Here is a 16,440-nt window from a genome sequence, read left to right as displayed (position 1 = left end):
TGTACTCTAACGCCTCCCTGCACCAGAACAACACGGATGCCATGCTTTCAGACACTAACCAGAGGTTGTGGCGTGAAATAGACTTCCTTCCGGAACTTCCAGTGCAGAGCCAGGCACGCTTCAAGGTGGGTCTAGGAGAATCCAGGCTGGTAGCGCAGGACATCATAGAGCCCAAGGTGGCCCAAATCGATACCTCGTGCTGGACCATCTGCATCGCCACTGACATGAGAAGGACAGCCTGGCTTCGGACTACCATGTTTAACCCCGACATCCAGGATCGCATATTGGGCCTTCCATTTAAGGGTAGTGACCTCTTCCACTCTACCACCGACGAGGAATTAGATAAAAAGAAGAACAGCTTGCAAACAGCAATGTCTTTATCCTGACGAAGGCCACACCCAAGGCGTACGCCCAGTCGCATCAATACTCCGGCAATGGGCAGGCGTTTGGTGGGTTCCGGGGATTCGAGGAACAGAGGACGAGACAACCTGATGGTTCTTCGAGTCATCACTGGTGCAAGCAACAAAAAAGGGGCAGGGGGAGCAAGGGCTTCTTCCAGTTTCCCTCCTCAGCACCAGCCTCAGAGAATAAAAGGCATAACGCGTCCGTCCGGGTCCATGTGTCTCCAGTGGGGGGCAGGCTAGCCTCTCGCTTTAATTTCTGGCACCAGAACTTTGAGGTCCTTTGGATCCTCTCAGTAGTTTCCACGGAGTACCGCCTGCCTATACCTCCATCTCCTCCTTCCTCCCCTCCCCTCCCCTCCCCTCCCCTCACACAGATTGGGACTGCAACTCTGTTGGCAGAAATCCGGTCGCTCGTCGATTGCCAGGCAGTGGAAAAAGTAACAGCCTCCCAGAGGGGCTTAGGCTTCTATTCCAGGATTTTCACCACACAAAAGAAGAACTAGGCTGGCCTGAGAGTTGTGTTGGACCTATCCACCCTCAACCTCTTCCTCCCTCTTCAGAAATTCAAGATGGTTATGCCAGCACTCATTGCAGAGACACTAGACAAGGGAGATTGGGTGAGCTCCCTGGATCTGAAGGACGCCTACCTACACGTCCCGATTTGGAAGCCCCACCGCTCCATCCTACGCTTTAGGATCATGGGCTGTCATTTCCAATACAAGGTGCTACCCTTTGGCCTCAACTCAACCCCTAGCGTATTTACTAGACTCATGAATGCAGAGGCAGCCCTACTCGAGATCTCCGGAGGGGGTGGTCCACACTTCCTCCGCACTTATGAGTACATTCCACGACCTGGTGTTTACCATCTGTTAGGGAGAATTCTCTGTTAAGGCTAATTCCCCAAACCTAGTTAGTCCCCCAGCAGCTTTGCTGGATTTTTGGTTTTTTTTTTCTCTCCTGCTAAGAGTGAGACTCTTTTCCACCCACTCTTAGACATGATTTGAGGTGTTCCTTTGACTTTGAATGTGTTTTATGGGCTATGGGGTCCTTTACCCCATAGGGCTTCATTTGTTTTTGGTATGTGGATTACACAACACCCTCCGTGCAGTAACCCAGGGGTGTCATAGTGACCCCCCAACATAGACTCCATACCCTGGGACTGACTACTGTCTCCCAGGGCATGTAAAGTCACCATTGGCTTTACTAGTCTCAAATTATGAACAGAAACCAGTACAAATCATCATATTGTGGACGTACTGGTCGGGGCAATTCGATTGCCCAGGGGTCTGTTGTTCGAGGGGGCACGTCTCCGTCCCCCCTGATCGAGTTTTGGCTGGTGGCAGTGGATACTACTTTTTATATTCGAACGCAAATATTTTCCTATGGGATTTTCCCATTGTTCGAGGCTACCACTTTTTAATATAGCCTCGAACATACCGGCGGTTTATTAAATTAATATAGAATCACTGGTTGTTAATTTTTGCCGAAACCCGGTTCCAAAATGGCGTTTGTGTTCGCTTCTGTGACTACAACCCAAGTCGGGCCCTTTTTTCCACTTTTTGGCGGGCTTCTCCACAGAAGCCTCCAAAAGTGGTGCCACTCTGTCTGGGTATGAGAGGGGGTTTAGGCACCCTGGACTGAGTTGCCTCGGCAACTCAAGTCGCACTCTTGTGTGATTGGCCCAAGTGGTGAGCCGCTCGGCTCACCACTTAGCATGTTTGATTGACAGCTAGGCTGAATGAATGGGGGTTTGCTGCATAAAAGCAGGGCTTTGGGGACTGGAACTTCAGAAGTCACCAAAGGACCTAAAGAATCCGAAGAGGGATTCGCCTTCCCGGATCCTCTCGTGGCCACCTTGCCTATGCCAAGCACCCCAGCAACCGGGATACCAAGGTTTTTCCACTACCGCGAATAAAAAGGGTTTTACCTTTTAACCGGAGAACTCCGCGGCTGGTTTCTTCCCTGGCAGTGCAACGACCTTCAGCTTCCCTCCACGTCGAGACCATCTCTTCCTCTGGACGACACCGCGACTTGCACCTGCTGCCAGGAACAACTTCCCCCGCTGGAGGATCCTCTCCACTTTGAAGGTACTGTGTCCGCCTGGCCTCCCTCGCAACGGTCTGTGTGGGGTCACTCTTAAAGTCTCCACTTAACACTTGGGTTGGCCCTAGGCTGGCTAGCTGAACTTTTCTGAACTGACCTAATTCTTTTCTGAACTCCCTGCAAGACTTTAAGACTTTTAAACTGTGTGATCCTGGGCGCATTGGTGCTTTGTTCTGTCTAAGAGGGAGCCTGGCCTCTGAACTTTTGGCTCACAAGTAGACTTGACTTTCCTGCCTTGCTGGGTGCTTCTAAAGTATTGTGTTGTGTGCTTTTCCTAATTTCTGCCTTTTCCCTCCCTTTTTCTTAACTTATTGGAGTGCCATCTTTAGTTAAGCGCTCACCTCTGTCTGGAAATAACTGGTGTTAACTAAGACTTGTCTAATAAGGAATAAGGGATGTACATCTAGTAATAGTGACTGTGTTGAATTTATTTACCTCTTTCTGTGCTAGTGTAATTTACAAGTGTGTCTTTAAATAAATAATGATATACTTTTACACCAAAGCTCTGGTCAGTGTTTGCTTGTACTACTGTGTCTCTGTACCTATTGTGTATACTCTGCATACTGCCTAACTCATCTTGAGCGAAGTCTGACTGCTCAGCCACAGCTACCAGGTAAATCTGGTTGGTACAGACTGCTACCAATTGGGTTTACTGCCAAACACCTGTAGTCCTAAATCTTTTGCAGTGGTCCTTAAGGGATCTGCACAGGTTTCTGCCTAACACCATCAACCTCAACAAGTCTCCGCTGCAGCCCACGTAGTTCCTCAGCTTCCTGGGCCTCATCTGGGATACCAGTTCCGAGAGAGTTTTTCCCACGAGGACAAGATTACGGCCATCAAGAGGACCTCTATGCATTTCCTTACCAGACCAGTGACTTCGGCTTGGTGGTACCAGCACCTACTGGGTTTCATGGCAGCTCTCCTCTTGTTCATGCCGCACACGAGGCTCAGGATGAGGAGAGTGCAGCTGCACTTGGCAGCCTCATGGAATCAGGAGACAGGGTCCCAAACCGAGCTGGTCAGCATACTGCCTTCTCTCCACTCTGACCTCACGTGGTGGTCCAAGGACTGCAAACTGCGGATGGGCAGGCCAGCCCGGCAGCCGGCTCCGCAGATCACCATTACTACGGACCCCTCCCTAGGCAGCTGGGGAGCCACTCTGGACAGCCACAGCGTTCACAGAGTCTGGACCCAGCAGTAGCTGCATATCAACTGGCTGGAGCTCAACGCCATCCGGCTAGCCCTCAGGGCCTTCCTTCCACTCATCGGGGGCAGGACTGTCCTGATCCAGACTGACAACTCCACCAGCGTGTACTAGGTCAACAAGCAGGGGGGTTTTAGGCAATGATTATTCTCATTTATGGCTAATTTCCCTCACCTAGTGAGTCCCTCAGCAGCTTTGCTGGATTTCTGGGGTTTATTTTTTCCACCTGGTAAGAGGGTGACTCTTTTTCCCACTCTTAAACAAGATTAAAACTACAGGTGGTAGTACAATTGCACCTTTGGTACAAGCCTGTACTACACAGTTAGAGGGCTAGCAGTAGCGGAGCAGCCAGACTTATCTCAAGAGCAAATGAGCAGTAGCAGAGATTACACAAAGGACTACAATTACTGTGACTCAAGCAAACACTGACTCAAGGTTTTTGGTTAGAAAGTAAAAGTACATTTATTTTTAGACCATCTGTTCATAAAACACTTCACTTCTATTAAATTAAAACCACACTTCAAATACACTACACACAACCAATTCCCCTTGTGCAGAACAATTCAAGGTAAGTACCTTTGGATTTGACAGACCGGTGTTGTGAAACAAAGACGTTACCGGGGGTTATTACGCGATCACTTTTTGACAGTAATGACAGTTTGGTCTTACGAAAGAGAAGCATACCCGCGAGAAGAAATGTTACCGTAGTCAAACACACTTAGCACATGAATTAACACAAGAGAGTTGGGGATAAATCATAGCCAATACTTTTGTCAAGGCAGATAGACTCAAGAGACACTTATTAAAACGTAGATAAAAGTCAATAGGCCTGCGCCAGTGTCAATGAGACAGGGGTGCTGTTGTCGAGGATCACAAGGTTAGAACAGTTCACAATTCTAGATTGCCAGGAGTACTTAGATACTGTCAAAAGGGGAAGCAAAAGTTATAAGAGGGAAGGAAGATAAGGACAAGCCTTTGGAGAGGAGAAAAGGGGTTCACCTAGTTCCTCGAAGTCGGACACAGTACCTTATTCGTATGAAGAAAAGCTGGTGCCACAGCAGTTGTTCCTGGTAGTTCCTGCAGACTCATGGTTCCTGAAGCTTCAGTCGTGGGGACAAGGAGGACGAAGTCTGGAGGGATCTGCACTACCCAGGGATGAAACCAGCAGCAGCAAAGCAACAGTGAATAAAAGGTGCGCTCCTTTAAAACAGGAGAGGCTCTTCAGATGGCTATCTGGACCACTACAGCTGTGTGTGCAGCGATTTCGACCAAGAAGAGGATCCTCTGCCTGTGGAAGGTGAGCTGGTTGATCCCACCAGTCTCAAGGGAAGACGACTCCGGACTGGATCTTCTCTTGTCGTTGAAGGGTAGATAGCTCAGGACTGCAGTTGGGCTTCACCGGGACTCGGGAGTTGCAGCAGCCGTCTTCTCCGCTTCTCTTCGGTTACTTGCAGTTCCAGTGGCGACTGATTTCCAGCCCAAGAGACCTGCCTTATACACCAGAATCCCCCATTCACACAGCCCAGCTGTCAATCACTCAGCAGGGGGGGCGTTGTCCGGCCAGGACAACCACCTCAGCCAATCGACACAAAGTGCAACTCGGGTCTCCAAGGAGACCCTGTGCAGGGAGTGACTAAACCCCTCCCTCACATTCAGCCCACCTAGACACCCAGGCACCAAAGGAGGGCTTCTGGACAGAAGCCCGCCAAAGGTCAGCGAACAGAGGAGGCAAACCGGGTTTGCCACGCAAAGTAAAACACAAGAAGGACTTTAACAAAAAGAAATGGCAATAAAACCCAACCGGAGCCGAAATAAAAAGTATTTGGTCAAGCGGGTTTAAATTCTAGGCTAATACAATAGCCTAAAACAGTACCACATTTATATAGTATAACCGCAGTAGAAAAGTTAGGGTAGGTACCACTGCCACCAGCCAAGTCTTAGTGTTAAGAGCAAAATAAAGCTCAGAGAGGCACAGGCAAAAAGGGATAGGAATTAACCCTTTCCAATACTCCATGTAAGATGGGGTGTACTGGGTCTGTGGTTTAAAGTGACTATATAAAGTTAATGGCAACGTTATCTGTTTCTGGTGGTCAGTAGTCAGCCCCAGAAAAATGGAGTCAGTGGGAAGTCTCAAAGACAACCATGTGTCACTGCACTGAAGGTGCTGTGTAACACACACAAAAAGTGGTGCACATGGAGAAGGTGAGGCTCCAGGGCCCAAGATCACACAGAAAGCAGCAATGCACATATCAAAACACATGTAAGAGTGGGAAAAAAGGCTCACACTCTTACCAGGTGGAACAAATTAATCCTAGAAATCCAGCCAAGCTGCTGAGGGACTCAATAGGTAAGGGAAATCAACCATTTATGATAGTTCTCCATAACAGCTTTCCCCTTGGTGTCCAGGTAGGTGTACCCACACATGAGGTACGGTTTCATCGGGACACCTGTGGGAACGCGGGACGGTAGGCCCTGTGTTGTTGGCGGCGTGTTTCGGTGGGTGAGCCAAGTGAAAATGTGGTTTTTTTGGCCACATTTCAGACTTTGCCAGGGTTTCTGGGTAATAAATTCTGGGTCGATTTGCGCAAGTCAGACCTCTGAGGATTCCCACGGGTGTCCTCTTTTCGGAAATGCATGGGGGTTCCCTGTTTTCCTTGGTGGCTTGGACACCAGAGGCCCATATCTGTATTGTGTGCCAGTCTCGAAAAATCGTGAAATTCAGATGTTGGAAAAGACTTGGGGTTAGGGGAGTGTTTGGCTTTCCCCTTGGCGCCCAGGTAGGTGCACCCACACATGTGAGGTACAGTTTTCATCGGGACACGTGTGGAAACGCGGGAAGCTATGACATTCGTTGTGTTTGTGTGGTTTGGGTTTCATAACGTTTTGACCTATTTGATGGTGCCATTTGTCACACAACCCTTTCATTTCAGAAATGTGCCCTACATTTAGTCGCTGCTTTAGGCACCATATACTTTTGTATCCTGCACAAGTCACCTACCCTTGAAAAGGTCTGCCTGTGCTCTTTCAAAAAATGTATGCTTACCGTTCCTCACCACATTGGTTTTTCTGATTTACACATGCTAAATAAGTCTGTTCAGGCCGTAAGCATAAAACTCCTGTGTACCATGGCTCAGTGTTTGGCTTGTGGTATTGCTTGTTTTGTGAAACACTACAAAAATGTGTGCTTTCCTAACTGCAAGAGTCGGGGGAATGTAGCAGAGCATTGTTTTTCTCAAAATTCATAGAAGCCATTGCCGTAGCAAGCCAACCATGTCCACCATATACCTCTTTTTCGGTCATTTTCCCGCTTTTTCCCCAACCTAGTTGTTGCCCGACCTGCGCAAATCACCCCTTCCTAAACTTGGAATTTTGTCTACTTTTCAGAAATGTGTGCCTTCTGTCCTGCAATTCGACTTTCCTACCCTTTTTACCTATTCCGTCAATGCATGTCTAATTGGCAAAAATAGCCAAAATCGTCTACCTCTCACAAAAAGTTTGATAACCACATCAAAATATTTTTTTTTTCGTTTCCACTCAACGTGTTCTTGAAAGCCAGGAAATTGGGGAATTCAGCACAGCAAACCATTTGTTCCTAGCTCTTACAAGGAAAAATCCACAGGCTTCTTTGTACATCTAAAGACTTGGTTAAGACTCTCCCAGGGGCCACCCACCCAAGAACAAGTCAACAGGCTGTGTTTGTGCTGGTAGAGAGTTTCCCAGACCCCTCCCCCCCACCACCACTGTTTTGCATACCAAGTAACTTTGGGTCCCACCCTAAGTTACCACGGGACTCCAGACGTGGACCCCTTGGTCACTGCTCTTAGAGAGACACAGCTTCACCTCACTGATGATGCCCAACAAGGTTGAACACGTGTATGGGGTTGATGTGGTACTCTTGTTCAGAGGAGAATAGCCTAGCATTTTGGTGCTGTACTGCCCCTGGGCAGGACAAAGACTGATATGTGGGGACATTTCTTCTCTGTGAAAAGAACAGTGAGCTAAAGACTTGGTTGAGACTCCCAGGGGCCATCCAACCATGAACAAGTGAATGGGCTGTGTTTGTGCTGGTAGAGAGTTTCCCAGATCCCCGTCTCCACCTGTTTTGCCTATTTACATACACTTGTATTGAAATTAACTACCACCACCCACCTGCACACACATGGATTTAGTGAGGCCATTGGCACATACTTCACCAGACATGCTCTTTCTCAAAGAGATATAGCTGAAATTGCACCACACACTTATCCCTGAAAATCTCCCACAACACTATCTCACCCACCACAGAGATCACGACCACAAATCAATAAGTGGAATTGCCATCACAAACAAAGACTCACTCACACTGGTCAGATGCACCTGACCCCATACACATCCTTTAAAGCCCTCCAACTTGCTCCCCTACCACCACACCCACACCCCACATTCAGCAACCTTGTTTACCAACCCAAAACATTCCCAAATGCCACTCTGACTGGACTAACTTCACCACAAAACAACCACAGCTCCCACATGCACCAATATCTACCCTGGCAATTTGAACCTAGATTATTCCCATCAAGACAAGAACCCCATAATGAACAGCATCCTCACTCCACTCACCCCCATGACCTGACTAAACAGATCACTTACCCCACACACATCGCTTGCAACACACAACCTTCTGTTTTTCTGTAAAGATCACATCTATGCAAAATCAAATCTGGGTCTGGCAGTTTGACCACTTTGCAATCCCCTGCACACTCTGACACACAAAATGTCCACCCTCAACACACCCCTCTTCCCCAATCAGACACAGCCTCAGCACCACTCATAACACCCCTTCCTCCCCATACACTGACCTGCCATACTCATGAACAATTGCAACACCATATTCACCCAAGCACTCATCAAAACAGCTGTACAAATAGGAAGAGTTTGATGGAGAGCCTTGAAGGAGCCAGCAAAAGAATCTGTGTCTCACCACCAGGACATATCACCAACACTACTTCAACAAACAAAAAACATATGCAACGAAAATGCCCCCCACTGCCTTGAAGATCTCCAATCTGCCACCAATAGTACACAGAAGCTTTCCAACATTGTAAAGTCACTCTCCGAACCACCATCCACACCTTCCAAGCCCCCATCTATCTCTATCTGAAACTCTCTCAGGACTACTTCAACATTAAAATACACATCAGACAAGCCCTTTCCTGTGCTCTCTCACTCCCAGCCCCTACTCACAAAACCTCTAACTCATGTGACACATCTCCCTCCCGTGCCCTCCATTGGTCCAGACACCCTAATCTCTCTCCCGGACAAAACAAAACCTGCACACTTGCTGTATTATAAATGCACACCTATAGCCACACCCACCCTCGCTCCACAATTGCTTAAGATAAACTCCTGTTGCTCAGACAGTACCATCCCCCTCAACACTCAAAATTGGACAAATGTCCACCCTCCCCAAAAAAACATCCCTCAAACCTACACTCCCCTCTAGACTGGTTCACCACCTTCCTTACGGATTGACAGAGGACACACTGTCTACATCCACCCCCTTCCTATCGTTCCAACCCTACCCAGTCAATTACTGTGTCTCACAAGGATACCAACTCTCTGCACGTCTCGCCTCAGAAAAACATGTAACAACCAAAAAGTACACTTCCATCAATACGGTAGTGACAAGCAAATATACTTCCAAACCTCATCCCCCTCAACATCCTCAAATTCAAACAATCTAAAACCGAATACCTCTTTAGCCTGCCACCACAGACACAAGCCAAACCTCACCCCTTAGAGCAAAGAACTCAATGCAACAACCCACACATCCTTTTCCACACCTGTGAAATCCTTAGGCTTCACCATTGACGCCCACCTTTCCTTCCCACACGTCATAGCTGCCATCAGCAAAACATGCAATCTTCAATGACACCTTCCTCCAAATGATAAGACGCATGGTTCCTTCTGACGACTTCCACACTGCATTGCAAGAACTGGTTCTGTGCAAGCTGAACCAGGGCAATGCCCTTACTTGACTAACCAACAGCTCTATTGCCCCCATAAAGCAAAGCCATACACAATGCAGAAGCAAGGCTTAACCTCCACCTAACCAAACAATTGCATAGCACCACAGCTTCCACTCAACTCCACTGGATCCCCACACCCCCGGCTCCAGATGAGATTTAAAAATGGGAGAATTTTATTCCGTATTTTATTTAAATAAAGTTGGGAGTAAAATTATTTTTTAGGTGGTAAAAAATTAAGAACCATTCCTAATGCGAGTATCTTAGAAGCGAGGAAAAATGTTGGAACTGTAAAATAGGAATTTAATGCAACAAACATTTATTTTTGAACCTATTTGTTCATGCACATTAATAGATACATGTTCACCTCTTCATGTCATGCAGTAATAGTTATTTCTTCCTGTGGCTACTACTGGTTCAAACATATTCAAGGAGCCCTGTGGGTGAAAGCAGGGGGACAGACACTTATGGGTTTGTTTCCTACTTTTTGTTGCAGGTATTTCTACTCTATTTTCTAGGGGTATTTGCCTTTTTTAGGCAGTGAAAGTGAGCGATACACCCATTATCTGTTGGGCTGCCCACACCCCCAGAGAATGGACTTCAAAGAATGTTGCATTGTGTACAAAGCCACACCTCGAAAAACCCATGTTACCTTCTATAAGGGTGCAGAAGTAGACACAGGACACAAAGTTGGCATGCTTGACGGCACAAACATTCAACAGAAATAAAGGAAGAACCCGATCTGTGCCTGTAACTAAGAGGGGTTTCCCTGCCTCAGACAAAACTAAGGATAGCATCAGAACGTCAGTCAAAATTAATTCCTCCCTCCCTCCCTCCCAGATGGGGAGGAGGTCTCTCTTCCCCAGACCTTCTCACACGTTTTACTTATAGTTCCAAAAACAAGGTTGGGAAGACATCTCCCTTCCCCAAGCCTTTCTTCGGCTCTCTTAATAGGATCAATATTGTCTGGATTTCTGCAAGAGGATATATCTTCCTTCCTCTCACTTGACCTGGTCTTCTCTTCTGTGTTACCATACCATACTCGTCTCGTTATGTGGGTTCCAGATCCCCTTCTCAGCCTTGAAATGTCTCTTAAACCCAGTTCACTATTCTGCCAGGCTTCTCTTCAGGTCTCTGGGGAACTTTTTCACCCAATATGTCCTTATTTGATCTCTCGGTTTAGTCCCACTAGGATGAGGAAGATGGTTCTGCACTTCCTCCCAACCACAGTCTCTGGGGTCTCCAAGTGCCTTCCTGGACCCCCTCTGCCTACCTTTCAACTTGGTTTGCAAGGGGTAAGGTCCTAGGCAACACTGGCAAGCTTCTCCCCTTCCCCTGGGTTCTTGCGGTCTGATCTCAGCAGAACTACCATGCTGGTTTCGCCCCGTACGTCGGGTGCCTCCAGGACCACTCGGATGGCTGCCTTCCTGCCACCAGACTTCAGGATCCCCAGCCTTCAGTAAAGTATTGGCTCTTCTTTGTCTTTTCAGCTCCCACCTTCCCATTCAGGCGTTTGGGTCTGCAGCTCGTCATCTCTGTGCGGCTTCGCTCCACAGCTCCATGCTCCTCTGGGGCCGGACAGACACGAGGAGAGTACTTCATCAGTTTTTATGGCGGATTGGCTCTCGAGCCTTGGATAGCTAGTAAGTTTGAATTGGTTCCTCATAGGGCTCTTCATTGCCCTACTCTCCCTCGCGTCACTACTTTTGTAGTCGTCCATACTTAAAAATTTCTCTCACTCTTCCTCGTCACAGTATCATCTACCTGAAGAGGTAACTAACAGAAGAAAGAGGGTGGGGTGCTTGGGCCCTATTCATTTTGTTAGGAGAGTAATGGCTGGTGGCATGTTGGTTAACATATCGCATTCTCCCTCAATAGTCTTCACCTCTTCAACAGAGAGGGTGCCCTACCTTGGGATCCTCCCAATGAGTACCACCAACAGGGTCACTATCGGGTAGCGGCCTCACCTCCCTGGCCCAATGGGAAGGCCCCCTGCACCCCTCTTGGGGAGAAATGACGACATTGAGGGATTTGCCACTTCACTTCAACAGAAAAGCTAGCCAAAATCATCTTCGCATTCACCCAATGGGCACCCTTGAACACCCTACTACTTCGCATCCGCACCACACCCTCTGTTCAGAAAGATTTTCTTCTTACACCTTTCCCTCCATAGACTTCTATGGGACATCCTTTTTGTTTGTTGTGAACCTTGTCCTGACGTTTTGGTGGTATGTTTCTGCTTTACTACCCTTGCCTGTTTTGCTCATTCTTGTGGGGAAACCAACTAGTCCCTAAGACTGTCAGTACTGAAAGACAGTCTCTCTTTATGAATTTTTGTCTTGTTACAATTTCACACATAAGCTTACAGCTAAGTGCAGCTAGGATACGTTGTATCCTTATATTGTTTATAAAACAGCTTTTTGGCTATTTTTCGTGCCTAAGACAGGCAGGTGGCACCAGTGATATTTCTAGCAATTTCGTGTTCTTTTACTTTTGAATACCACTAAGGTCTACTAAAGGTAACTAGCACCCAAACATGGCTGTGCCATGTGATTTTTCGCTCATTCTTTGGCCTTCTTAGGTCAGGAAAGGTCTTATATGGAAATCGTTTTCCCAGTGAAAGCTGCAGGCTAGGGTGTGGGTGTGTGTAAGTCAGTCGCTATGCAGATGCGATGACCAGTGGCTATCCATAATTGGATCGCCACTGGCTGTTTGAATTGTGCTGATTTTTACCATTTAGTGGGCTTGTTCTCAGCCTTAATCTTGGATAAAAGGACGACACCTCCAACTGTTCATCAGATCATCGTTGGAACCAAGACTTCTATGAAGACGAGCAGCCACTGACAACCTGAAGATGAAACCTGCAGCTGACTAGCATTAACTCCAGTGTTGTTCCAGTGAAGTCCTGATCTCAAGAAAGCCTTTGTTGGTGTTTCGGTCCCTGGACCGGTGGGAACAACCTTTCTCGGTCCCTGCTCGAGGATCCGTGCCTGCTGAGCCTTCGGAAGTGTCCCTGGACCAACCAGTGGACTGACCCGCTCTCCTGAGCTACCTCACTGCAGCCTTTGTCATTCTGAGTAGAGCTCTGCAACTTGGCAGATCTTCAGCTTATGCTACAAGTCGCCTGCTCCTGCATTTTCAGCAACACACTCCAACGAAAGCTGTGCTGGGGCTGCACCTGACCGTGGTGACAGTTATTGAATCTAGTGTTTGTGTCCCTGGGTTGTCCCATCGCCGTCTCTTCCACATAAGTATTCACTTGTCTTCAGCTGGAAGCTGTTTGGAACATATTCCTATGCCGAAACTAAATCCGATGAAACAAAGGATCTCTTCTGTCTTGACAACCCATGCGGAATGAACACATTTTCTACAACACAGCTGGAAGTGCATCCCTCTATTCACCCCACGACCCCATAGGGTGCTTATATAATCGACCGGCGAGAACATTCATGATGGCCTTCCCGCGTGGTTTGTAAAATCATCTAACTCGATCAGCACTCGTGACCGTAGCCTGCTGCTTGATTAGTTGGACATTCTTCACAGTGCCTGGGATACCGCCAGAGCCGGCAGGCAATCGCCAGCCCCTTCAAAGGGCTTCCTTCTAAGGGCCATATCCCTCCCTGTCTGGCACTGTCCGGGCCTGGGCGGGCTGCGAGGGAAACTTAAAATCTGAAATCCTGATGCACCCAAGATTCCACTGCTGTGATGTAAGTACAGACACTCACGGTCTGGTAAGCACTCGCTTCCGTCTACCCTAATGCCTCTACAGCCCTGGTGGTCTCTTTCCCTTGGATTCTCTTGCTCCCTTGCCAAACCCTGCCTGATCTCCTACTGGCCATGACCTGATCCTAGGCTGCAACTGTGCCAATCTCCCAGCTCCCCACTGTGATGCCGTACATTTGCCTGCTTACCAACTGACAACGGGTTACGTCTCCAGCATATCTTTCCTACAGCACCCCTCTCATCACAACTTGTGTGTGCTTCTGACAGTCGGCAAGCCTCGGACTACTTTTTTCTCTTTCCATTGGATTTCTCCACTACCTGTCACGACCCTCGCCCAAAACCCCCTCTGGCAAACCCATTGGCCAGGTGGGGTCAGGTCTTGGGCCTCTAGAGCCTGGCATCCTCTTCAAAAGCCCTCATGGGGCCAGTCCTGGCGCCAGGCTCATACACCATGAAAAACAATGTGCTTGGGAACTACTTTATTGTATTGTCAGCCAACATGGAGGCGTCCACGGAGCTTGGTTCCTAAGAACCAAGCTATGCGGTCTAGTGTTTTGGGTGTGGTAGCCTAGGAACTACTTTACCTGGACTATTTTTTTGGGGCTATTTAAACCACACCCAAGCAAGACAACACGCTTCGCGTTACTTTGCAGCTTGCAACGTGACGCTCACCGTCTCCAGCTATTCCCGCGAACCTCGGAGAAGCAGAAACTGCAAGGAGACAAAAGGAACATCATTAACAGCAGCATCTTACCTGCAGTCTTCATCTTTAAACACTTGCAGCTACTGAGAACAGCTTCCTCGAATCTGCATGCCTCCCGGACAGAACGACCTGAAAGAGGAAGATAGAGGCAACATTAAAGAAAGCAGTAGAGACATTTACAAATTACAAACTGCTGAAAAGGCTTACCTGGTTGGTCGCCTCTCGGCTGGCACCACTCCTGACATTCCACTCACGCTGAAGAACACTGACCTACAAGGAAGGAAAACGCAGGTTAGCAAAAGCAAGACTTTGCAGAGCTGCGCATAGCGCTTACTTACCACATCATAGCGCTCTTAATGCGCCATCATTTACCAGCGGGGCTCAACCAAGCCAGTTCGCCACACTGAAGCTCTGCATACCTAAGGGAGAAAAACAGACATTTTAAACAAAGAAAGGCATGCAGGATAGCAACAAAGCTAAAGAACAGCAATAAGACCTACCTAACAATATCAAACGGGCCGGCGTCAGTGAAGTAACTGGACCGCACTCGCCCAAGAAAGACAACGCACCCCTGCAAAGAAGGCAGGACGGAGAGCACGCCTAATTCTACCACAAGGTGAGGAGAGGGCACCAGAGGGACTGAAATCATACGGGGGTGGAGGGAGGATACTTACCCTAGTCGGCCAGTCGGCCAGTCTTGAACACAGTCCTCCTGTATTTTCAGGCCGAACCTTCCCCGCAGACCACATCAGGGCAAGGCTGAGAAGCATACCAGCGAGCAACCCGGTTGGGTGGCGTCCCTGTGGATACCAGGTGAGCGTAACACTACCTTGATCGTTATCTTGCTATGCACTCATATTACAATTACCCTTCTGTTGAATTTAAGCGCACTGTGTCTCAGCCAAACTTTATGTGTGCTCTCCACCTGTGCATCCATTTTTGTAATTAATGTAGTTTGCATTCTGTGCTATTTTAGTGTTTGTTGGCAAAGTCCTTCAAGTGTGCATTTTAAATTGTTTCACCCTCCAATTTGTGCTATTTTAGTGCTTTTTGGCAAAGATATTCTAGGTGTGCAGAGCTGCTGAATGCAAATGGCAGACCTCGAGCTCATCCATGACAAACTAGCCTCCTGCCTTATCCAAAGGCAATATCGTCTCTCCATTAATTTCAAAAAGAGGCCCCTCTTCCAGGCTCGCATCTCTGGAGCATCAACAACATGGCTGAACTCTTTAAAATCTACAAGGAACTAGCCAATCTTTCTGTAGTCAGCACCTTGCCTCTTCCCTCTCAGGCGCACTGGCCACCCACTTCACTACAAAAACTCAGGAAATCATGAGTACTCTTTCTACCTCCCTTTTCCCTTCCCCTCATCCCATCTACCAGCCACCCCTGGCTTCTCATCCTCTCGTGCCTCCTTCTCTCCTATCACATTGGAAGAGGTCGCTAGAGTTGTCCGCTCCATGAAGGTCTGCTCCAAACAGGTCTCCCCCTGTTCTTCCAGAACTAGCAAGGACAATATTAGCTCCCTCGTCCAAGCACTTGATTTTTGAAATCATTCTCTTGCTACTGGGTCTCTCCCCTCTTCCCTCAAACACTCCCATGTGCACCCCCCCCTGAAAAAGCCTTCCACTGACCACTTGTGTCCGGGTAACTATCTCCCCATCTCCATCACTCGCTTCCTTGGAAAACCTCTGGAAAAGTTGGTCTTCCCCCAACTAACCCAGCATACTGAGCTCGTTGGTTGCCTACAGTGCCATCAATCTGGATTCAGAGCATCCAGAGGCACGGAAATTGCTCTCCCGAACCCCCATGAAGAACTGCTCGCATCTCTTGACTAATTCACCCGCTGTCCTCATCCTACTCGATCTCTCCTCTGATTTCGATACTGTCAATCACTCTATCCTCATAAAGCGGCTCCACAATACCCTGGGAATCTCGGCGCGGGCACTAGACGGGCTGACGACCTTCCTCACTGACCATCTCTCCCAACTTATCCTGGGTTCTTACTCCTCCCTCACTGCTATCTCCACTTGTGGAGTTCCCCACGGCTCTATCCTCTCGCCCTGGGTCTTCCACATTTATTGCACCCCGCTTGCTTACCTTATCTCAACTTTATGCCTGCACTTCCAGTGTTATGCAGATGAGGGCCAACTCTTCTTCAAACTTCCCTCTGAACCTCTTCCCACTTCCTCTACCATTCCTGACTGCCTGTCTGCGATTGAGTCCTGGGGCGCCTCTAACGATCTCTGTCTCCATGGGAGCAAGACTGAGATCCTTCCTATTGGGACTCTTGTTCCC

At 48.2% G+C, this 16,440-nt stretch overlaps 1 protein-coding gene across 2 annotated transcripts in view; it reads right to left on the bottom strand.

Moving 5' to 3' along the window:
- SMC6 (structural maintenance of chromosomes 6) overlaps positions 1-16,440 on the bottom strand; it is a 2,412,589-nt gene that overhangs the window by 569,727 nt on the left and 1,826,422 nt on the right. The window lies entirely within an intron of this gene.

This window comes from Ambystoma mexicanum, chromosome 4p, assembly GCF_040938575.1.
Source record: "Ambystoma mexicanum isolate Mex_15411 chromosome 4p, UKY_AmexF1_1, whole genome shotgun sequence".
Lineage (NCBI taxonomy): Eukaryota > Metazoa > Chordata > Amphibia > Caudata > Ambystomatidae > Ambystoma > Ambystoma mexicanum.
This window is presented reverse-complemented; position numbering and strand designations above follow the sequence as displayed.